Below are 24,847 nucleotides of genomic sequence, written 5' to 3'. Positions count from 1 at the left end.
AAGGAAACATGGAAATAGTATAAAGAAGCAAGGGGGATAGCATCATCTTTATAGAGTTGAGCCGACCCCACCAGGACAAAAAGAGCAGATGCCAACAAGTGATAGCCGCATTCATTTTCTTGTAAATATAATCAAAATTTAGTTTGAGAGTGTGAGACAATAGGGGAGCAAACCAAACCCCTAGGTATTTGATTTTGGATGGTTGCCATGAAAAACCTGTAGAAAAAAAGAGATGTTTCTGACAAAGAGTATTCAAAGGTAAAATTTCACATTTGTCGGCATTCAAGCGATATCCGGAAACTGCAGAGAAGGAAGAGACCTGCTGGAGAAAAGAGGGAATAGGAGTGGCAGGGTCGGAACAATAGAAAAGAATATCATCGGCATAGACCGAGAGTTTAACTTGTTGGGAACCAAACTGAAAACCAGAGATATTGTCATCTAAGCGAATTTTAATGAGAAAGGGTTCTAGGGCTAAAACCAAAAGTAAGGGAGATAGGGGGCAACCTAGTCGAACCCCTCTATGTAAAGAAAAATAATCTGAGGACAATACATTAACAAAAATAGAAGCTTGAGGATCAGAGTAAAGTAGAGAAATAATAGAAATGAATTTAGGAGGGATACCAATCCAACGTAAAGCCTGAAACATGAAGTCCCATCCAATTCTATCAAAAGCCTTCTCCGCATCTAGGGAGATAGCTGCGAAAGGAAGAGTGAGGGAAGAAGATTTGCTAAGAATGTTAAGAAAAACCCGGGAATTATCAGAAGAGAGACGTCCCTTGACAAAACCGGATTGTTCTGGGCCAATTATCTTCCGGTAAACGGGGGTCCATGCGTAGAGCTAATATTTTCGGTAGAATTTTGTAATCAGTGTTGCCCAAAGATATTGGTCTATAATTTTTGCACAAGGAATGATCCTTATCCTCTTTTGGAATTAAACAAATTAACTCCTTGGACGCTCATGACGAGCTCAGCTCGTCATGATGTACACCTCCATACACTCATGACGAGCTGAGCTCGTCATGAACAATGGGATTTTAAAAATGTCAGCATTGACGATGAATGTCATAAGCATTGATGTGGTTAAGGCTTGTTGAAAAGAGCCGCTAGATGAACCGGCATCAGAGAAGGATTGAAATAAGAGTAAAAGTTTAGGAAGAAGGAAAGAGGCAAAGTGACTGTCGAATTCAATAGTAAATCCATCAGGGCCTGGAGATTTACCATGACGAAGTTTAGATACAGCATGAGAGATTTCAGTAAGCGAGATGTCTTGTTCCAAAGTGTGAAAGTGAACATGTGAAATCGAGGGAGATGGAAGAGATTGAAAGTAAGAGAGAAGATATTCAGACGATGGAACCTGTTCCAGAGTATAGAGAGTATCGTAAAATTTGGCAAATTCAGTGAGGATATCTTTATCTTTAAATGTGGATTCACCGGAAGAGGTTTTGATAGATTGGACTTTTGTGCGTTCCTTACGCATCTTTAAGTAATTGGCTAGAAGCTTTCCCATTTTATTCTTACCCCATAATATCTAGAATTACATTTTAGTAGAATATTAGAAGCAGCGTCAGTTGTAAATTTGTTAAAAGAGATCTTTGCTTCAATAAGAGCCTTAAGGGAGGAATCAGATTTAGAAGCGTAATAAGCATGTTCTAAAGCTTTAATGTCAGCCAAAATTTTCTCCGACTTGGCCTCTCGAAGTTTCTTCCGCCGAGACACATAGGGGCATTTTATCAAGGACAGGCGATACATTATCGCCGCTTTTATCGGCAGGAAACTGCCGATAAAGCGGCGATAATGGCCTTGATAATATGCTCTATGGATTCCAATCGAAGCCCATGTTAGATGTGTTCAAATCTAACATGGGCTTCGATTGGAAGTCATAGAGCATATTATCAACGCCATTATCGCCGCTTTATCGGCAGTTTCCTGCCGATAAAAGCGGCGATAATGTATCGCCTGTCCTTGATAATATGCCCCATAGTTAATAATAAAACCCCTAGAGGCTGCTTCAAATGAATCCCAAGCCATAACAAAAGGGGAGTCAGGGATTTGATTTAAATGAAATTTAAACATAATTTTGATAATAAAAAACTGCCATGAAATAATTTTCTGTAAATTTTTGGCTGAAAAACGTTACCATGGGTACTGTTTGATAAATATGAATGCATTTGGTTCTCTCTTTCTTTTGCAGGTAGTAACCGCATATGTTGACTAAATAATTTATGTTTTTCATTGATTGATAACTTAAACTATGGTCAAGGACCACTTGTTTCCCTTACCAATTATAGCACCAACATATGCAGGATAGTTTTTTGTGCAGGAAGGGGCACCTTCCCACACGAAAACAATCCTGAGACATATTTTCCTCTTTCTATGTGTGCTGTAGAATGCAGCACACATAGAAAGAGAAGAACACGAGGGAGGAGGAAAGTTTTCACTGGGAATTGTATGTTTTTGGTGCTGCTCCAGGTTTACGCGGTTTTGTATATATGGGGCAGCATCAAAATCCATTGGTGTTGTGTGGGCACCCCCACATAGGTCTCATAGGTCTCATGGAACACCTCCTTGATGCAGAGTTAGCCAAGGATGCAACTTGCCCTGCTTTGTCTTACTCCATATCAATGAGGCCATGCAAAGCCATGCAGGGTGACTTTGCTCCACCTCATAGGTGTGGTTGAAACGCTTGAGCCACCGCAGCATAAAAAAATGATGTTTTGGCGATGCAAGCCTCTCATAAATAAGCCCCAAAATATTCTTTATGTTTTTTAGGTCTTTCATCATCCGGTATCTACATATAAAATAATGGGCAGTGTAAATTAAATGAAATGTAAAAAAATGTTACTCAGTGAGAAAAGCACTGTAGTACATTATGAAGCCTATATTAGTTAATGCACTGCAGAAATCTGTGTGTAACCAGAGAGACACAGAATTGAATCTTGGTTGGTGCTGTGGAGAATAGTGTATTTTTAGTGCTATGAGGTCAAAGCCTATGACAGAAAGCACTGTGGGTACGTAAGTCATTATTTTATACTTGTATTACTTTAGACACAGTAAAATATAGACTGATACAAAATATGTAAATTGTTTTTAAATACTATGGTACTTCCAAAATGTAGTTTTACATAACTGGCCCTTCGACACCTCCTTAGTGGTACTAAGGGCTGTGTGAATACAGTTACAATTAAAAGCATGCACTTCACCTTCCAGTTGTTAACTCTCTGCACTACCATTAAAAAATACAACTCTTGTAGCAATTCACGGGTCCCAAGCACCCTTTACACTTGAAGATTAAGTAATAGGGCACATTTGCATGTCATTCAAGCGACCAGACACCCGGCACAAAGTCCCAGGACGGCTGTGTTTTACCAAAAAGCAAAGCAAACGTTTTAGAATCCAGGCACAAATGAGGCTGGGCAATGCGTGACCTGCTTCCCAGGACTCCACGGCCTCACTGGGGTCGGCCTCACAGACTGAAGATGTCTGCATTAGGGAGTCCCATATCTGCCTTTCAGCCAGGTTTTGAAAGCGGGGACGTAGATTTAGAAGCAGTCATGTCCTCCTTGACTGCGGATCGATATGATTTTCTCACTTAAGGAATTTATGTGCCTGCTGCGGGGTATTGAAGCTGTGTTGCTTTCCTTGAAAAGTGATGCCTAGCCTCGCTGGGCATAGCTCAGCGTATGGAATATTGGCTTGTTGCAGCTTCCGCTTCACTGGAAGCATTGTTTTACAGGCTTCCTGTACTACAATTGTAAAGTTAGGGTAGATTGATATGGAGTTCCCTTCATGGATTAGGTTGCACTTTTCTCTGGCTAGTTTCAAGATTGTGTCGCAATAGTTTAACAGCCTATCCATAATAGGCCTGGGCGTGGAGCCAAGAGGGGTCTGGCAGTTAAAGAGTGGTGGGCTCTTTCTATTACCTGCTGTTTAGAGAGGAAAAAGGCAGCGAAGAGCGCCAACAGCATGTGCTCCACATACTCCTCCATCTGCCCGGTATCTGTGGATTCAGGAACACCACGGACGCGGATGTTGTTCCTACGTGAAAGCATCTCCAGGTCTTCACTTTTAGCTGAGATGACTTTCAGAAGTAATTCCTTGTATTGTATTTTCTCCCCTCTGTGCGTGGATATATCTTCCAGACCAGAGATTAGCTGTTCAGTTTCTTGGATGCGCCCACTATGTTTCTCTAGTCTCTGGGAAAGGAGGTCCATGTGCATACTCACGGAGTCCACTTTATCTTCTATTGAAGTAAAGATTTGGCGCACAGTAAGAAGGAGGGAGCGCACATCAGCAACTTGAGGCTGTGTTTGTGATTGCTGCTAGGGCCCCGTAGCCACCAGTTCTGATGCCATCACCCATCCTGGGTGCTGGCAAGAGCTGGCCATTTTTTTCATTTTTTTAAATATTGGGGAGGGGGGGCTTGTGGCTCCCCCACCCAGGCAACACAGGCCTGGGGATCCCATCCCCTTGGGCCAACATTAATTTAAAGGGAGGGACATGATCCCCCTTCCTGAGCCAACACTGGGATCAGGGACCCCATCTTCATTAGCCAAACTTTATTTAAAGTGGAATGGGGCATGCAGGCTCACCCCGAGCTCACATTGGCCCCGGAGACCCCATCTGCTGTGGCAGAAGTTAATTTGAATGGGAGATGTGCATCCCCACTCCTAAAAGTATGTTTCCCTGCCTGCAAGAAAGTGGACAGGGAAACAAATGCTAGCTACCTTTGTTTTTGCAGCTCCAGGCGTGCACACATTTTTTCCCTGCCTGTGAGGGTTTCCCATGGTGGGCTCCCCAGGACACAACAATAGAGCTGGCCTTGGTAAGTGGGGCTCCTGTTGCCTTTTGAGGCTTGGGGAGGGTGGCATCCAACTCCCCTTTTAAGTAATTTCGGCCCATGGGCTGATGTCCCAGGGACCTTAGGGAGGCCCAGAGGAGGGATGCATGCCGCCTCCTCACCAAAATTGATTGCTCCGCCCTAGTGCCCTGGCCCACCCCAGGAATTTGTTTTTTGAAAGCATGGGTGCGCCACCATTTCTTTTTTATTTTACCACAGTGTTAGAAGGTGGTTCTGACCATCTGATCCGTCTGGAATTTTTGCTTTTTGAACACCTAAATGTTGAGCTTTTACTGTGGGAGAGCCTCCTAAGTTGGGACTCACCCACAGACTGCATGTGGGTTTTACCGGTGTCCCCTGGTGTGCTGCAGCCAGAGTAAGGGGCACCAGGCTAGTTAAACACAGACACGTGTGTACATGTGTGTGCACACTTGTAGGGGCTGAGCAGGGAAGATTCCTGGTGTGCGCAGCCCAGGAGCAGGTACAGGTTGAATGGTGTGGCAGGAATTATGCTGAGCTGGGTGGGGACATGGAATAGTCTTTATACTATGGGAAGAAACATGTAAGGGAAAGTCAGTGCGCTTTACTGTTTTCACTGAAGGACCACTCCATTATTCTCCTATGAGGATGGGTATCACATGGGGTAGTTTTACTTCCCTAGGGCCTACAAATTCCAGACACGAACTAAAGTCCACTGTAACTGAGGTGAGAAGAAGTATTCAAAGCCATATCTGTACTGTTTTTGGTTCATCCATAAATGTCATATTCCTCTGACTCAGCTCCTAACCAGAGCCTGGCTGGGTGTGACCCTGCCAGGCTGAATTAATGACCTTCCTCCCCACGCTGTAATAGCAGAGACCTGGCCCTTCACAGCAAGCATTCCAAGGGCAAGGGTATCCTCTCCAAGAGGGAGAGAATGTGGGTGGAGCTGCAGGTTATCCATCAGCAGCTGTCACCTGGTACTAGGCACCGAGCTGTTCTGGGAGAAGGCAGCAAGGGGGGAAGGGGGCTTTTCAGAGACAATGTGGCAAAAGACCGCTGGCCGACGCCGTTTTGAATACTTCCTGAGGGCTGGGCAGGAAGGAGGGAGCAGGGGCAGAGGGGTGAGGTGTCACTGCAGGATAGGTCAGCGGAGACCCCTGCCAACCCCCTCCAAATACTTCTAAAACGACTTGCACAGGAAGAGGGGCTGAGATATGCCCCCCAGAAGGTAGGTGACCTTTAACCTCTAATTGGACCAACGACGAAGCATGTGGGGCATGCTGCCTGTCTCAAATATGCCCGGGGGTGGGTCAGGCCCCGGGGGCTGCCCCCAGAGGAAACAAAGCCAGGAGAGCTATTGCACTCCCAGTGACGTTGCCCAGGAGAAGTGCTAGGAGCCCACCCTGGTCCCCAAAGACATCGGGGGAGGGGGAGCACCGATGTACCCCTCGACGAGAGGTATGGGGCCCTGGATCCTCAACTCCGGGCCCCAGTGATGGTGGTGAAGAGGAGAGGGGGTGTGCCGTCAAGCATCCCCCTTTACGGCTGAAGACAAGCTGGGGAGTGCCATTGTGCTCCCGTAAAGGATGTACTGGGGCCGGTGACCCCAAACCCAGGCCCAAAAGCAAGGAAACAAAGCCAGGGAATGCCGTTGTGCTCCCCGTGAAGAATGCCTTGGGGGCCTGTGACCTCAACCCTGGGCCCCGGCGTGGTGGCGAAGGAAGGGGGAGTGCCGCCACACATCCCCACAGCAGCAGGATAGCGGGAGTGCTATTGCAATCCCCGAGTACCCGCCAAAGGAAAAGCTGCCTTGGTGTCTGCCCGCCGGAGCGGGCAGACCAAAACGGACACTCCAGCTCCAGCGGCCGCACACGAGGGTGCAGGCCGGGTGGGGAGCCGGTGGGAGCCACCGGGCCTGGGCTCCCCAAGGAGCTCTCCAACACTAGAGGTGCAAGAGGCCCAGGTGGGACCGGGCCCCCGAAAGGCAACAGGAGCAGCCGGGGGTGGGCTCCCAGAGCTGCAATCGCTCACCTGGCTTGAAGGGTCCGGGTGGGACCGGGCTCCCACCTGCTTGAAGATGCGACGTGAGGCCACAGCAATGCATCACAGCCCTCCCTGGAGCAGCAGGGGAGCCGCTGCTATACTATTCACGGAACGTAAGAGTATCGGCCCATAATGCCTTGCAGGCCCGCACCGGCCTGCAAGGAAAAGCAGATGGTGCTCTGCATATGGGGGCTCCAGGAGGAACAGGTCATCGCCAAATGCCTGCAAAGGTGCAGGGGGAGCTGCAGGAGCAACACAGTCTCCCTAGCATGAAGATGTAAAGTCCCGCCCTAAGTCTCCGGGAACACATTGGATGTAGCCCCTCAAGGGCTCAGCCAGCAGTCTTCAGCATCCTGGGGCTCGAACTTTTGTTCTACAGCTGGGGGTGTGTTAGGGACTGCACCGAAGTATGAAGGGTTGAGCTGGGAATGTCTGGAAACGGCATGCCCTGGAGATGAAGAGGTGCAATTGCACGAGAAGTGCATTTATCAATTTTATTCCTAGTGAGGAACTGAAAGTCACATGTGTAAGGAGAAGTCATAGGCAAAGTGGGGATATGTTGGCAGACATTCCTGCTAGGGTGTCTGGCTGTAAATGCTTAATCCTGTGATTTTAACTGCGATGCCTGTTTTTGGACGCATACGGACCGCGCTACGGTGGAGTTCCACGCCTCCACGTAGCACCTGGACGCTCCTGCCTCCTTGCTCCTCCCCCTACCACGAACGCACGCACGATGGTGATGGTGATGGTGGCGGCGTCTATCTGAAGCAGATGCCGGGCCGGCGTTTTATCCGGAATCGAAGCAGTGCAGGCGCGCCTTTTGATTGACACGGGTGACACGGGTGAGCTGGATCCGAGTGCCTGGTTTTGGGCGGCTGCTGCTGCTGCTGCAGGGGGTTACAATATCGGTTCCACCGGCTCCATCATCATTCGCTGTGTCATTACACCGGTGCACTGGTATGCTGGTATGCGCTGAATGGATCCTGGTAGGCATTGACTCTTTTTTGACTTTTTCCTCAATAATAAGCGGCACTCTTCATTAAAGCATTTTGAAAGCGTTTCTTACCCAGAAGTCACATTGTGCAGTGTCTGAATACTACATGCTGCATACAGGACTACATCTCCCATATTGCCCTGCTTCCCTGAAAACCTCGAGGCCACACTCTATTGCTTTGTTTTATGCGAGAGTGTTTCAATTGTGTGACTCCCCCCATTTTGATAAACTTCTGGGATAACTGCAGTCGTTGATGGGCAAACTAACAAAAGTGCGTGCTAAGGCGAGAGCCCGACGGCTTAAGGCTACAGAAGAGGCCGCATCTGAAAAGACAACTGACCCGATGGAAAGCAGGGCAGAGATTTCTTTGGTGAGCTCCGAGGGGGAGACTGAGGCAATTATAGAGTCCCCTGATATTCCTGATACTTTGGGGAACGATCGCCCATTTGAGACTCTTCAAACTGACTCTGATTCCGTGCCTGTAGTAGATACTAGTGCACAGCTGAAGGGGTTGTCTACTAACAAACCTTTAAGACTATTTCCATTGTTCGAGCCTAGAAATAACTCGCCCGCGTCGAGCAGTTCTGTTATCGGCCAGCCGAATCCTGGTTCAGTCTGCGCTCAAGATTTAAGTACAGCTCCTGCTGCAATAGTAGTCGCTAACTTGAATGATGGAGCTGATAGTCAGGTGGCTCAAGACGCAAGTCATGGAATACAAGTCGGGGAGGAACAAACAGGTTTGACGAGCCCTACCCTGTCTTTGAATACTGAGACTAACCAGACAACAGGTTTAAATACATTGCAATTGTCAGTCAAGGACATGCTTAACCTAATTTTGGATGAGATTCGTGAAGTGAAACAGTCTCAACAGTCTCAAAAAGCAGAACTTGCTGGAATTCAAAATCGTTTGGACACTATTGAGGATATTGTCACTTCTTTCCCACCTCGTCTTCAGGAGGCTAAAGCCAGAATTTCAAGTCTAGAGGATGAAATCCCCAAACTTCAAAAGGACGTCAAGGATGTTTATAAATCGTCTAAGGCCTTGGAATTCAAGCTTGATGAGTTGGAGAATTACAATCGTAGATCAAATCTACGGATAGTAGGGGTCCCGGAGAAAATTGAGGGCTCGGACATGGTTCAGTGGGTCACTTCTTTTATATCACACGAAGTCATTCCGGAATTTAAAGGTGATTTGACAATCACCCGAGCTCATCGTGTGCCCGCTCAGCCATTTCCGAACTCCCCTTTTCCCCGTACTATTTTGGTTAATTTCGCTGACTTTCGGGTTAAGGAGACAATTCTGACAAGAGCCATTAAACAGGGTCAGTTCGCAGCAAATGCTACTTCAAAATGCCGGATTTTTTCCGATATGTCTGCCGCCGCTGCGAAGCGTAGAAAAGAGTTTGTGAAACTTTTGCATCTGTTTAAAGCTAGAGGGGCACAAGCCTCTATAGCACAACAGTCGAAATTAAAGGTGTTGATTAAAGGCAAATTCCACTTGCTAACAGATATTGATGAAGCCAACGATTTGCTTAGCCAAATGTCACCCGGATAGATGTTGTGGGCAAACTCTATGTTTTCCTAGCACACTTTTTGCCTATATTTTTCTCAGATTTTTTCTCTTTTCTTTTTTTCTTTTTTTAAACGTTGGTTATACTATGGTTACAGACATGGTGGATTTGGTGGAGGGGTGAGGGAGCGGGAGGGGGAGGGCTGGGCAGGAAACGAGGTGTTATTCCAAGACACCTCTATGGTTGGGGGGAAGACCCGGTGGCGAGCGTGGGGGAGAGTAGTAGGAGGAGGGCCATGGGTAAAGGGGGGGAGGGGAAAAAATTGAAAAATTGAAGTTGTTTTCAGTGGATTTGAATGTGGTAAGATCTGGCATTTTTGGTACTCTGGCAGGCATTTTTGCATATATATGCGTAAATTAAGTTTTTCTGAGATTAAAACTTTTGTATTTCTTTGTGCAATTAATTATGCTCCATGTCGCTTAGGTCGGGGTTGAAACTGATATCCTTTAATGTGAATGGTCTGAATAACGCCAGAAAAATGCATGCAATAGAGTCCTGGATCAGAACTGAAAATCCTACAGTGATCATGTTACAGGAGACTCATATAGCTGTTGCTAAAAAAGAGGATTTTAAAATGTTTAAAACGTGGGCTTCTTTTCGGGGGTTTTCGTGCGCCATGGATTCACAACGAGGTGTTGCTCTATTTATAAATAGAAATTTAGAGATTGAGATAGTTCAGACTGAAAATGATTCTTCAGGTCGTTGGTGTTGGGTTTCATGTAAAATTAAAAATCATCACTCCTTGATTACTTTTGTTTGCTTCTATGCTCCTATAGAGGATAATCCCCAGATTTACGATGCTCTGTTTCAATCTCTTCTATTGGTCGGTGGAGATATCATTATAGGTGGTGATTTTAATATACTTATGAACCCTAATTTAGACTCCACATCATCTCTTAAGAGGCAGTCTAAGCCCAGATCCCTTAAGACTATCCTAAATTATATATCTTTATTTGGTTTATGTGACCCATGGCGTGTGAGAAACCCTCTGAAAATGGAGTATACCTGCTGGTCTGGAAGGTTTAAATCCTCATCTCGTATAGACTTTTTTCTAACATCTAGACAGCTTAAATTTAGTTCACAGAGATTTTACCATAATGGCTTTTCAGACCATGCTATGATAGTGATTAATTTTGACTATGCGGAGACTACTAAGGTCTCAAAAAGATGGATGTTTAATAAAATGTATTTACAGAATTTGAACTGGGTATCAGCATTAAAGGTGGAGATAGCAGAGTACATTAACCGAAATATAGGCACGGCCCCTCTGCATGTTATCTGGGACTCGTTAAAGGCTTTTTTACGGGGGGTTCTTATTAGTAAGGATGCGGCTGAGTGGGGCGTTGTGAAAAATAAAAGGAACTCTTTGCTTCAAAAAATTCAGGATTTAACATTAAGCTATCAACATCAACCAAATTATGCAGTTGTAATTCAATTGAGGGAAGCTAAACAAGCGCTTAGCACTCAATATTATGAGCAAAGTGAATTGGTGTTTCAGAAACAATCACAAAAAGTGTACGAAGAGAGTAACTTTTCAGGGAAATTTCTAGCCTGGCAAGTAAAAGAACAGGCGGCTTCAAATTTAATTCATTCCTTAAAAGACCCTCTTACTCATTTTGATACATTTGATCAGGCTGAAATAAATAATATCATGCTTAAACATTACGAGAGTATTTACTCTGTAAAACATATTTTCGATCACCAAAAATTAACAGAGTTTTTAGACCCGGCATGAAATTCCAAGTCTACCCCTCGAAGATCAGAGGCATATGCAAAGACCTTTTTCTAAAACAGAATTGGAGGAAGTTGTTAAAAACCTTCCATTAGGCAAGGCTTGCGGTCCCGACGGCTTCCCCTCAGAATTCTTTAAAGTTTTCTTTAGTTCTTTCAGTGACTTATTTTTGTTATTGTTGAACTCAATGCTGGAAGGAGGGCAAGTCCCGGAATCCTTCCATGAAGGTACAGTCATTCGTTTTTTAAAAAAAGGGAAAGAATCCAAAGATCCGAATTCATACAGGCCAATTACTTTATTAAATTCCGATTATAAAATAACTACTAAGATGCTTTCACTCCGCCTTAATGATCATGCGGCGGACTTGATTCATCCAGATCAAAACGGTTTTATAATAGATAGACAATTATTTACTAACACACACTTTTTAGTTGAAGCATTAGATTATTTTGAAGCACATGGGATGCAGGCCTTGGTACTACTTTTAGATGCAGAAAAAGCTTTTGATTTGGTGGTATGGGACACTCTTTTTCTTATTTTATCTAAGTTTGCCATTTCTCAACGCATCATCAATTTGATAAAGAATTTGTATGTTGGTGCTAGAGCAAACATAATTATTAATAAATCATTAGCAGGCTCAATTTTAGTACAACGTGGCACTAGGCAAGGCTGCCCTTTATCACCCATTCTTTTTGCTTTCTTTATTGAAACATTAACTATTGCTATCAGGAATTGTTTTCAGATTTAATCTCCAGTTACCTCCATGGCCAAAATCAAACTCTACGCAGATGATATTATGTCACTTATTAAACCTGATTTGGAATCACAGACCCATATTTTTCAAATTTTTGAAGAGTTTGAATCTCTAGGAGGTTACCGAATTAATAAAAAAAAGACAGAAATATTGGTTTGTGGGGGTGCAGACCCAGTTTTACACAAAGATTTACAAGGCTGTATTAATTCAAAACCTAAAAGATACCTGGGAATTTTGTTCTCTCCCAATATCTTGGATTTATATACACTCAATTTCGTACCATTAATAAAAAAAGTTCAATCAATGTTTGCTCGTTGGGACCCTTTGCCTTTGACTATTCTCGGTCGCATCAATTTAATTAAAATGTCAATCCTTCCTCTTTTTAATTTTTTGTTTGCATCAATTCCAGTCTATTTGCCGGGTACTTTTTTCTCCAAAATAGAATCTATGTTTTCCAAATTTATTTGGGCAAAAAAAAACACCCAGATTAGATATACGGACATTAACTGCAGAAACTGATTATGGCGGTCTTTCCCTTCCAAATTTGAAAGATTATTACTTTGCATATTTTGCACAGTATTTAGAGAGATTTAAGAACAGGAATGCAGCAACTAGTTGTTTTATAAACTTTTTCTTTGATTTGATATGTTCAGAAATTCAAATTCCATCCCCTTTGTTCGTACCGAAATCTCCCAAATTTGTGCGGTATAAAATCCTAAATTGTTTTTTTAAACGACGTAATGCAATGCTTAAGAGATACTCACTTCCACCCTTTCATTTACTAACTCCCTTAATGGGAGTGTTTTCCTTTTTAAAGATTAAAATCGATCCCATTGTTATAGAAAATTGGGGCCGGGCCGGGTTCAGAACATTAGCAGACTTTTTGGTCAGCGGGACTTGGCTCTCTGTCATCGAGATGTCAGGTCGAATTGTTGGCAATTTTTTGCTAATTGGTTCCTATTCTAATTTAATTTATCCTATGTTGGCACAATTAGACCCCGGTACCATTTCGAACTATACTTCTACCCTTGTTTTAGATCTGTTTGTTAATAACTCGGAGAAGAAACCCGGAGCATGGAAACAGTGTCTGATTCAAAGCCGGGAGGTAGAGTTGACTGCTAAAGCTATCCGTAAATGGTACACTCAGGAAAATGTAATATTGTCACCGGAAATATGGAAAACTATTAATCAGTTTAATTTCTGTGTACTGCGTGGTGCCAATTGGCGCCGGATGTTGTATTTTAGCAAGTGGCTATTATATCGCACGCCGGTAATAATTGCTAAAATGTATAACAATGCATCTGCTTTCTGCTTTAGACATTGCAATTGCGAACAAGCCAATTGGTCACACATTATAGTGTTTTGTCCTAAAATTAAGCATTTCTGGGAAAAAATTATTGGTTTTTTAAAAACTTATTGTATGTTATCAGTCCCATGCAATGCAACAATGTTATTATTTGGTTATGATCCTGATTGTACATTTTCTAGTCACTTGGCAAAATTGATTTATATTATAATGGCCGTGGCTAGATCTTTACTATTGCAGAATTGGCTCTCAACCTATATCCCGACGCTGCAGGAATTGCTGGAAAAAATGAAAAGGGTTAGGAAAAGTGAATTGTTATATGCTCAAAGAGTTGGGGGCATTAGAAAATTCGATCAAATCTGGGGATGTTATTTTGAGTAAATTGGTTTGACATTACGTTAAGTTGAAACTAAATGTAATTTTTACTTTGCTGTGATTTTCTGTGTTTTTTGATCTATGCTGCAAAAAACCTGAATACAACTTCAATAAAAAGAATTTAAAAAAACAAAAAAAAACTGCGATGCCTTTTATGGGCTTTAATTGCAATGCATTATAACTGTTATCAACTATGAGGAGTAGTGTCATTCTAAGTGATGTCCAAACATGTACTGTTTGCCGTTAAGATGTAGAGGTGTATACTGTATGGTCAGTATGAGATGCTCAGTTAGGGTTATATGTCACCAGGGCAGGTGTGCCCATTTCAAATGCTTTTTGTGATAATGGGGTGGGTTGCCACTGAGATGGTGCCAATGGTTAAGGCCCTCACTCCACGTTATGCTCTACCCAATGCATTCGGGGGCAAGATGATGTGCATACCTGGAGGGGGGGGGGGTGGTACTAGACTCCGGGATGGGTGGAAATGGTATGGAATGTCACAAAGTAATTCCAAAAGCTTATGCATATTTGTAAATTGTTGCATAGTATTGAGTAGTGTGTGTGTTTAATAAATGCACTCTTCCTTTTTTAAAGCAACGTACAGATTGGACAATCAATATTGAGTGTTATTTCTGCGTACTGGTAAAGGGTTATTGCTAGTCCACACCACCTTCCTTGAGTAAGCCTAAGACTGCTCTGCAACGCTACCCTCTGAGGATCAAGCACTACAATTGGGTGTTTCGGTCCCAGTGGCGGACAAAGGTAGTCATGTTATTTGTGCAGACCTCAGAGATACTGCCTCATTTTACAACACACAGATTTATGAATCCACTGCAAATTCACTGTAAAGTAAAAAATATGTATGTTTTTGACCACAGGAGGGTCCCTCTGTGACTTCTACCGCAAGCCTATGGGGATAGGGGATCCCTAAGCTGCCCATTATACTTTTATTTAAAGTTTTTTCCAGGACAGATTCCCAAGTCCTAGGATGGCTGCTGCCACATCGTTGTTGATGGGATGGCAGCCAATTAGATTTTGTCTACTGAATGGGTTGATAACAAATCACAAAAATCTTTCCGGACCAAGATTTTGCTTTCTACCTAATTCGGGGTAAATAGGTTCCCTCTTTTGGGCTATATCTGTGTCTAAAAGATTTATGAATGGGGCAAATGCATTTTGGATCCCTCACCTTTTTCTCAGCCTCTACTTGAAGAATCACTTTTAAACTTTCTAGGAAGGAGCTGAGGTTGATGGGAAAATGTTGGGAAAGTTTTGTGAACATTCATCAAACGGCACCAAAGTTATAAGCGCACCAGAAATTGCTTTTTGTATGTAAACACGATCCTTACTGTAGCTACCCAATAGAAAAATACACACATGTTTACTTGAGACAGAGAGAGAACATTACACAGGTGATGATAATGCATGTGTAGTTATGGTTATATGAGAGTTGCCATTGAAAAAGATGTGTTTTTTCCACGAACTAGCTATTTTTCTTTAGTCCTAGTGCTACCAGTTCTTTCTCTACCCAGTCACCATCCCATCCTGACCTTATCCCAAAAAATGTAGTCTTGGGTTCAACTGCAAAGCCCAACCTGGCCACCTGGATCAAGGCAGCATAAATTCTAGACCAATATCTCAGGACCACCAGACATTCCTACACCATATGAATGAATGTACCCATGTTACCCCCACAATGTTTACAGGTTTGACAGGAACTTCTCCATGTTTCATAAAGGCTTACTGGTGTAAAGCAGACACTATGGAAGCATTTGAATTGTCTAAGGCGGAGCCTTGCCATTATCCCTAATTCTCTTGCTTCCATTTTTGGGTTGGCCCATTCTTTTGACTTATCTCTGAGAGTCTACACTTGGTGTGGAATATTGATAGTTAGTGCTCTGTATATTCTATAAATGGCTTTGGCATGGGTTTACATTCTGGAACAGCCAGTAGGTACTTTTTCAAGATCTCAAGTGTAAGCCAAATCTGGAGATTCATGTTATCACCACCTGCTTAGTCAGCCCTGTTTACAAACAGCCAGTCATTTATTGGCAGCAGCTGCGTGGCTTGGTAGTACCACCTAATATCTGTATATCCCAACTCTCCATCATATGGTGAATGTATGCATTTGTTAAAGGCTACCTGTAGGGTCTTTCCCACCCGGACCCAGCTGAATCTGTACAGTGTACTTTGGAAGAATACATAGGATAATGTGATCATCTTGAAGGTGGCTCAGCCGCATTGATAATGTTGGATTTCAGTGCGACCTTTGACACTGTGTTGCATCTCACCCTCACTCAAAGGTTGAAGGAATTGGGAATCTTTGGAGATGTTGGGCCCTATTCACAGAATGAACTTAAGACTCAATCCTAAACTTAATACTATTTTGATATTCACAGAAAGCACTTACTCATTTCGATATTCACAGAATGCACTTACTCATTTCGGTATTTACAGAAGGCACTTACTCATTTTGGTATTCACAGAAGTTAGTAGTCCTAACTTTAGGACTCCTAAATGCCTTCTGTGAATACCGAAAGTCTTAAAATTAGGTTTTTTCTCAGTTTGGTAGTAGTAAAGTTAGGACTCCTAACTTTAGGACTCCTAAATGTCTTCTGTGAATACCAAAAGTCTTAAAATTAGGATTTTTCTCAATTTAGTAGTAGTAAAGTTAGGACTCCTAACTTTAGGACTCCTAAATACCTTCTGTGAATACAGAAAGTCTTAAAATTAGGATTTTTCTCAATTTAGTAGTAGTCAAGTTAGGACTCCTAACTTTAGGACTCCTAAATGCCTTCTGTGAATACCGAAAGTCTTAAAATGAGGATTTTTCTCAATTTAGTAGTAGTAAAGTTAGGACTCCTAACTTTAGGACTCCAAAACTGAGAAAAATCCTAATTTTAAGACTTTCGGTATTCACCGAAGGCATTTAGGAATCCTAAAGTTAGGAGTCCTAACTTTACTACTACTAAACTGAGAGAAATCCTAATTTTAAGACTTTTGGTATTCACAGAAGGCATTTATGAGTCCTAAAGTTAGGACTACTAACTTCTGTGAATACAGAAATGAGTAAGTGCCTTCTGTGAATAACGAAATGAGTAAGTGCATTCTGTGAATACCGAAATGAGTAAGTGCATTCTGTGAATACCAAAATAGTAGTAAATTTAGGATTGAGTCTTAAGTTCATTCTGTGAATCGGGCCCTATATCAATTGGCTGGAAGCCTTCCTGGGAAACAGCAGATATTGTACAGTCACATGGTCTTGCCTTAGTGTCATATGCAGATGACAAACAAATGATCATGACCCTTACACTAAGCTATACCTCTACTCAACTTTATCCATGCCTTAAGGTAGACTGGATGTCTATGAGCAGTCTGAAATTTAACAGTGACAAAACTGAGGTACTAGTGGTTGGGAACAAAAGGTCAAAATGGATAGAACTGTTATTGCTCAAACAACTAGGAGAATTACCTAAACCTGTCCAGGCAGTAAAGAGTCTAGGCCTCTGGATCGATGACAAACTCACAATGGAGTTACAATTCAGAAAACTGGTGGGAACATGTTTTGGCATCCTTAGATTACTTTAAAGGTTTCTACATACGTTACCACAGTTCACTAGGAGAATAGTGCTACAGGGTTTATTAATCTCATGTTTGGGTTATGGAAACTCCCTTTACTTAGGGAGTTCAAAATACATGATAAAAAGACTACAAGTTGCCCAGAACACTACAGCCAAAGTCCATTGCAAAATACCTAAGCACCAATCAGCCAGACCACCCCTAGTAGCCCTTCACTGGCTACCGGTCCAAAAGTTAATTATGTTCTAGACTCTTTGCATTGCACATCGGGTCATCCATGGGATAGGCCTGCAAATCAAATGGAACTTACTTACCTCCTATGTGCCAGGGATGTCTCTCAGTTCAAGCAGTCAACGGATGCTGTTGGTGTTCAAGGTTTGAAGAGCGAGAAGTGCTCGCCGCTCCTTTGCATATCTTCTTCCCAAGTGTTGGAACTCCCTTCCCACTTCCCTCAGAAGTCAGTAGTTGGAATTCTGCTTCAGAGAACTGCTTAATCCCCTCCTTTTCTAAAGCGGGGTTTTTGCCAAAGATTCATACAGGTATTCCGGAGAGTTCTTTGCAATAAGCGCAGTGGGGCCCAGTAGGGTAGCTATGCACTATATAAAAATAACTGAATAAGTCTTATTGGCTCATAATCAAGATCAGCAGTTTACTCCAGACCTCAAAATGCAACTTAATCTGATAAATTAGGGGAATAATATGAAATTCCAAGCACCACTTCAGACCCAATTAAATATGTACACCAAGTTACTTAAAGTTAGAAAGGCTGCTCAAAGGACCACGAACATTTATACCCAGTACTGAGGACACATCGGTTTTTGGAACAACCACAAATTTTACTCAATTCCTTAGGGCCTGAGATGCCGCCATAGAACATAACTATATATTTGCATGAAGCATGGATACAGCAATCAGGGTACCACATAAACAAGGCATCCTCTGTGTATAATGCAAAACAGTCTGCATGGTTCTGATGTCCTCTTATACTCCTCACATGTGTGTCAGTTCTCAGCTATTCAGTCAGGGGCTCTATCACCAAGGAAAACAGTAGAGGGGTAGCCCTGCCTTGTGTCCCTCTATGTCAGTAAAAAGCAGACAACAACCCATACACCTTAACCACAACCCACAGGGAATTATATAGCAGTTGTATGTACAACCTAAATAGTGGGCTGACATTCATTTTCTCAAAGGCCACTCCACTGAGATGAACACCGCCTCAAAGTCAACCAAGATTAGTGATTGTGGATCAGTAGACAGTAGTGCCGAAAGGCCAGCGCCACCTGTAGATGTCTAATGCAATACCTAGCCCCCTACTAGGCATAAATCCATTTTGGTCCCAGTGTAATAGGGATTGACTTAACCCCACGCATTGGTTGACTAGTACTTTATCTGAAATTTTTGTTACAGTGTTCATCAATGATATGGGTCTATTAGAGGCACACTTCAGTGGGGTTGACCTTGTTTGTGTAGAACAACCACAGTGTCTCCTCTTAGATCATATGGCAGGCACCCCAGCTGAAGAGCATCCTTAAACATTAGTTTTAAATGTGGGACAAATTGAGTGGCATAGCAATCCAAGAATTACAATGGTAATTGTTGGACTTGACCCTATTTGGCAGGTTCACCCCTGAACTTGTTGCCTTAAGCTCTGACATAGTGGTAGTGGTTTTAGGCCTCTGGGCACGTTAGCACTGTGGCTCAGTGTAAAGTGTGTGTGCTCTCTGAGTGCGTGTGGTGAGATTGTCCTGCCCTCCCATAGAAATGCATGGGGGATGAGTGTGTCCATGGTAATTCCTGGTATGAGGGGAGTGCAGGGTCGAGTTTACCATGTATGCACTCATGAGGATAAATGCTGCACAATGCTGTGCGCAGATTTATGGTGATTGGTGGAGAAATGCCACTTTTAGAAGTTGGGCTTTCTGTGTGCTCTGTGTCTGCCTGCCTGATGTGAACTGCATGTCTGGCTTGTGAGTGACAGGAGCTGAGAGGTGTGGTTGGCTCCAGGACGGGCAGGGTGAGTCAGCTATGCTGCATGGGACACCTGGGCTGAGAGTGGTGGGAAGAGAAATCCCCTGACTCTGAATAAGACTGTGTCCAGGCTGTACAATGCTGGCTCTGCCCCCTGTGGTGTGTCTGATCACTGAGCCTCCATCTGACCAAAGGGTAGCTGACCTTGACGGTAGGGCAGCTGTAATCAGTGTCCTGGCTGGTTTGCCTTCTAGGGGTACCCCTGTGAACACAGGTGGGGCCCATCTTAAAGGAAAGGGACCCTGTGTTTCCCAGAAGAGGTGGAGCAGGCCTAGCCAGGACCTTTAGGGTCCCTGGCTGAGTGTGGTAGTACTACCCTGAAAGCAGGTGGGGCCCATCTTAAGCGAAGGGACCTACTCTACAGTGGGAGGGTTCAGAACTCAGGGTACAGAACTCAGGAAGGGGTTGCAGAGGGAGGTAGTCCTCGCCTCTGACCCTGGTGCATCTGGTGAATGTGGATCCCAGTTGATAGACCAGTTGATGGAGAGAGGTCCTGAACTGGTGGGAGAGTTGTGTTCTGGTGGGTGCCTCCGCTGGGAGGGTAGGGAACCCCAGAAGTAGCGGTAGGGTGAGGAGACGCTTTTCCCGTGACCTCTGGTCAGCCTGAGGGTTCGGACCCTAGGTTGAAGGATCAGTGGTAGTTTGGAACTACACTGAGAGGGAGAGTGGAGAACGGCTATTGGATGCCAGGGGTTACTGTCCCCCACTCTGTAGATTGGCAAGGACCAGTGGTATCTAGGTGGCCTAGGGCCTGGTCCTGGCCATGGAGAACTAGAGAGTACCAGTGGGTTAGCCTAATTGGGCCTTGGAGTTCTTTTTCAGGGAAAGCCACGTGGGTTCAGAGTGGCGTAGAACCAGAGGGTACCCCTACAGTGCAGGCCCTTATCCCTGTTCTATCACCCTAAGCAGGGAAGCCCATCACAGTGGTGATTGGTCTGCCCTAGGTTTTGGCTGGAAGGTGGATGTGCTGGACATGGCCCTTTTTTGCAGGTTCACCCCTGAATGTTTTGCCTTAAGCTCTGACATAGCGGTAGTGGTTTTAGGCCTCTGGGCACTTTAGCACTGTGGCCCAGTGTAAAGTGTGTGCGCTCTCTGAGTGCTTTTGGTGAGATTGGCCTGCCCTCCAATAGTGTTGCATTGGGGATGAGTGTGTCCATGGTAATTCCTGGTATGAGGGGAATGCAGGGTCGAGTTTAGTATGTATGAACTTGTGATGATAAATGCTGCGCAATGGTGTGCGCAGATTTATGGTGACTGGTGGAGAAATGGCACTTTTAGAGGTTGGCATTTTTGTGTGTTATGTGTCTGCATGCCTGATGTGAAATGCATGTCTGGCTTGTGAGTGACAGGGGCTGAGAGGTGTGGGTGGCTCCAGGAGGGGCAGGGTGAGTCAGCTAGGCTGAATGGGACACCTGGGCTGAGAATGGTGGGAGGAGAAATCCCCTGACTCTCAATAGGACTGTGCCCAGGCTGTACAATGCTGGCTCCACCCCCTGTGGTGTGTCTGATCACTGAGCCCCCACCTGACAAACGGGAGAAGAGCTGGGCAAAACAAAGTGCTCCAAAGCTTCCCTAAACCAGTTCTGACTGTTATCCTGAGACCTGTGCTGTGACACAAAGGGAAATGCGGATATAAATACAGGGGCAGTGACCCCATAAAAATGTTCAATCCTGTTCTGGTGTGCTGTTCCTGACGGAGGGGGGCTTGCTGCTGCTGGGGCCCAGGAGGAACCGCAATAGGGGCTGACCTCCCTGGGCCCAGTTATGCCCATGGGATCTTGTTGCTTCATCCCTTACTGCCTAAAGGAATTTTGGGACCTTTTTCTGATCCTCCAGGACCTTGGAGGAGCTTGTTCCTGATTTTGCACCCTGGGAACACTTTACTGGTGCTTCCTTTTATTTTCCCAAGAAGAAGAGCATGTATTCTCCGCAGCGCTGAGCTGCCGTCTGTGTAGAGGGAATCCCCCACCGGAGGGATTCCCCTGTGATGGCTACCGAGCAGGAGCCCACCCCACTTATTGATCATATTTGCGTGTCCCCACACCGCTTATTGATTGAAATTAGGAGGGAGCCTACCCCTCATTGTCCGCTTATACTTTTATGTTAAAACGGGAGCCAACCCCACATCTCACTGCCTCAGCCGGAGGCCGGAAAGGAAGTCATGCAGCGCGATGCCTGGAGCGGGGTGGGACTTCCGCCTCAAGAAAGGAAGTCCCGCTCGCCAGTGACACAAGAGCAGAGTGGGGCTCCCGCGAGGAAGGGAAGCTCTGCTCTGGAAACTGCAGTGGCCGGAGTCCCAGGTCCCAGGAGTGGGCCTGGGTAAAGAGGACGGCGCCTGCCTGTGCTGGGCTCCCGAGAGTGAGGGAGAGCCCCGCAGGCATCAGCAAGCGAAGAGACGACTGGGAGAAGTAATACCGATCCTGAGAGACGGAGAGTAATGGCTCTGCTGTTTGGTGCCTGCTTGAGGCACAGTCTGAGCTGTCCTGCCAGGAGAGCAGGCTGCTCCCACGTTGTTGGTAACAGAAGGCCCAGAGGGGCCCCTGACTTCCTGTTTGGGCCAGGTCATTTACAAGCCCCGTAGGTGCCAGAGGGCACCGAGTGCCGGGCCCCTTCCAATGATCCTCAGCTGCACCACAGCCAGCACTGGCAGCTGCAACATTTTGCGCATTTGATTCAGAAGGCACAGTGAGCGCCCTGCCTTTATTTTTATTCACAGCTGCCCAGCAAGTAGTGTGCAGCTTCAACGTTTAGGCCATTCATTATTTGGGGGCATGTCTTTTGAGTTAGAAGTGAGATGCACTCCTTTGACCCATACTTTCACAGCTGTGCAGCACTTAGTGCCAACTGCTACTTTTAAGCCTGTGCAAAGTGCTCATCCTTGACTTTCATTGCATAGGCAGCAGCCCTGACATTCTGGAAACAGGGCATTTGAGCCCCTTTGAGATTATGTGGTATTAGGAAATATGATTATTTACTGTGATTCATGCCTCTAAATGTGTTTGAGGATGAGAATATGTGCGCAATGTGTTTATGCCAGTAAGATTATTTCCTTCTGTGAGTATACCCCTAATGTGAGTGATGCTTAGGAGGTTAGGGTCTAAGATATTAAACTGTTAAGATTATGGGCGTACAATGCGTTTGTCGCCTAATGTGATACTGTGCATAATGTGGTTTATATTACTGGTTGATGCTGAGTACAGTGGTTAACAGTGATTACTGGTTGTGCGTTTATGATATGGCCTATTTTTACTAAGTTTAGTTTGTGATGGTTCTGCCAGTGGTCCAGTGGGCCCTGTCAGGTGCATATATTCCCTTGTAGATATGACCTAGTGCCAGGTGGCACCTTGTATATTATGTGAGTACTATTCTAATGTGCTATGAGAATAGAAAGGCTATTTTTGATATAATCTTGTGGGGAGTTCCTTTTGAAGTGTGCCTGGGATGTTGTTGCTGTGTGTGTGTACAAATGCATTACACATGGCCTTCGGGATAAGCCTGACTGCTCGTGCCAAGCTACCAAGGGGGTGTGCAGGGGTTATCTTTGGCGCGTAACTCCCTTTCCCTGACTAGAGCGGTGGTCGCTGCCTGACTTTGGCGCTAGCCTTAGCCAACCAGAGATCCCATTTCTAACAGGAATAAATTGGGACCTTGAGTCTTGCCTCTGGGCATGTCTCAGTGGCCCTCCGAAATTACTTTTCTGTTATCAGAAGATTCTGTTCTGTTCTGTACTCAGGTGCCAATTTGAGGAGGGGGAGGTCCTTTATGAAGGGTCTATCCCTTGTTGGAGAGAACATTTTCATCTTGGCATTTTAGTCTGCAAAGACTGTTGCTACCACCTGAGTACTGGTTATAATCCTCCTCACTGGGTCAAGGATACATGGAACAAACCAGGCTTTAGACCCTCTATTAGTGAGCCAATATATGATCTTGCCTGCCTTGTCCCTATACTCGTACAGTCTATATTTTTTAGGTCAATATTGCCGTTCTGACCTGCTTCCATTTCTTAGACTTTAGACTTCAGGCTTTCACTTCTTGGTTTATAGCTACTTTCAAGCTTCAAAGAGAAAGGAGTGCAACTTTTTCTTCAAGTATTCCTATCTCCAGGGTAAAATAGTCCATTAGCTTTTCTTTTTCATGCTTCGTGGCATGAGAGATCATTTCATAAGCTTATGACTGTCTACAGGGATTCCCATAATATAACATCAGATGAATCTTATTTTCATGCCCACGAACAGGACAATAACTTCTCTTAGCAGTTCCTCAAATTACTCCCACAAGAGGAGCCATGGGTTCATACACCAGTGAGACTAGTCCCCCCTCACTTTAGTCTATATAGATGATGATATAGTATTGGTGTCAGGCACATCAGGCTCTAAGGGAACCGCAGGTTCACCTTGCACTTATCTGCACTTTCCACATTACGAATGATTGTAATGTTTTATTAATTCTAACAAATTTTTAATGATGATTATGTCATGTGTATTATATGTGTGTTGGCTTTATGACAAAGTGTCGAATAAAAGCTTTTACAAACAAACATAAGGTTATCACGTTATGGGGACAGCATGTTTTCACCAGACCTCTCTTTTTTCAAATATCACTTTAAGGGGAGGGCATTTTTTGTTTTTCCCAAACCTGTCAGTTCACTAGAACCTTTTTGTTAGTCATCTTTAAAGCTATATTCCCTTCACGCTTATCAAACTGCTGTCTAACACCATCACTCATCATCTCTCAACAAATACACAGGTCTTAATGAAAATACAATATCCTTAGCTCTGTTTTAGTCCTGAAGGCGTTTGACAATGAAGCCCAAATATTTAAGGTAAAACCTATTTCTTCAGCTATAGACGCATGTTGTTCTGAAGCTGGCACTAACATTATCTCTCTTCTTGTAGGCCTAGTTGAATGCCACAATACACCCTTCTTTTCCAACATACAAGGTGCTCTTGAGCAACTCCATTGTCCAGTATGAATGGTTGTCTGTCATGTAGGTGTACCATTCAGGTACTGGCCCTCTGAAAAATGCTGCACTACAGTGTGTAGGTTCAGGTACTAATGCCAACTGCACTACATAATCCTCACTTAAGTTGCAAGCAGTAAGTGTTCTATTCTAACCTGACCACAGGTATTTGTAAGTGCATTCCATTTATTGAAATATATACTGTTTCAAAAAGTTTGCAAAGGAAATATATCCCCAGCGAATTGTTTCCCATCTAGTTCCAGGATGGCTGAATCAAGGCCATCAATTAATTTCATTGCAACCACCATGTAAAGTATTCCATTTATTTTAAATGTATTTAAATTACTAATGACGATATCCTGAATATTTGTAACATATATTTAGCATCTATTTGACCCTATTTTTCCTGGTCACATGAAAACCTCAGACATCATCAGAGCCATGTTCAATCCCCATATTTAAAGAGCAACAATTTTGAACTGCTATGTTCTTCTCTGTACATTACCCATACCCATACATTACCCATAGTGTGTTATCTAATACAAAGAAATGAAGTTATTGTTAAACTACTTGTTAAGCCACTCATTACTTTAATGCTGGGCATGAGATGGCTGTGAAGCATTAAGCATGAGTATGCAATAGAGGGTAAGGGGACAGAGTATTACTGTGTGAGTGTTTCATTTCCC

Source organism: Lissotriton vulgaris, chromosome 2_1, assembly GCF_964263255.1.
Source record: "Lissotriton vulgaris chromosome 2_1, aLisVul1.2, whole genome shotgun sequence".
NCBI lineage: Eukaryota > Metazoa > Chordata > Amphibia > Caudata > Salamandridae > Lissotriton > Lissotriton vulgaris.
The sequence above is the reverse complement of the archived record's forward strand: the minus strand, read 5'-3'. Positions refer to the sequence as shown.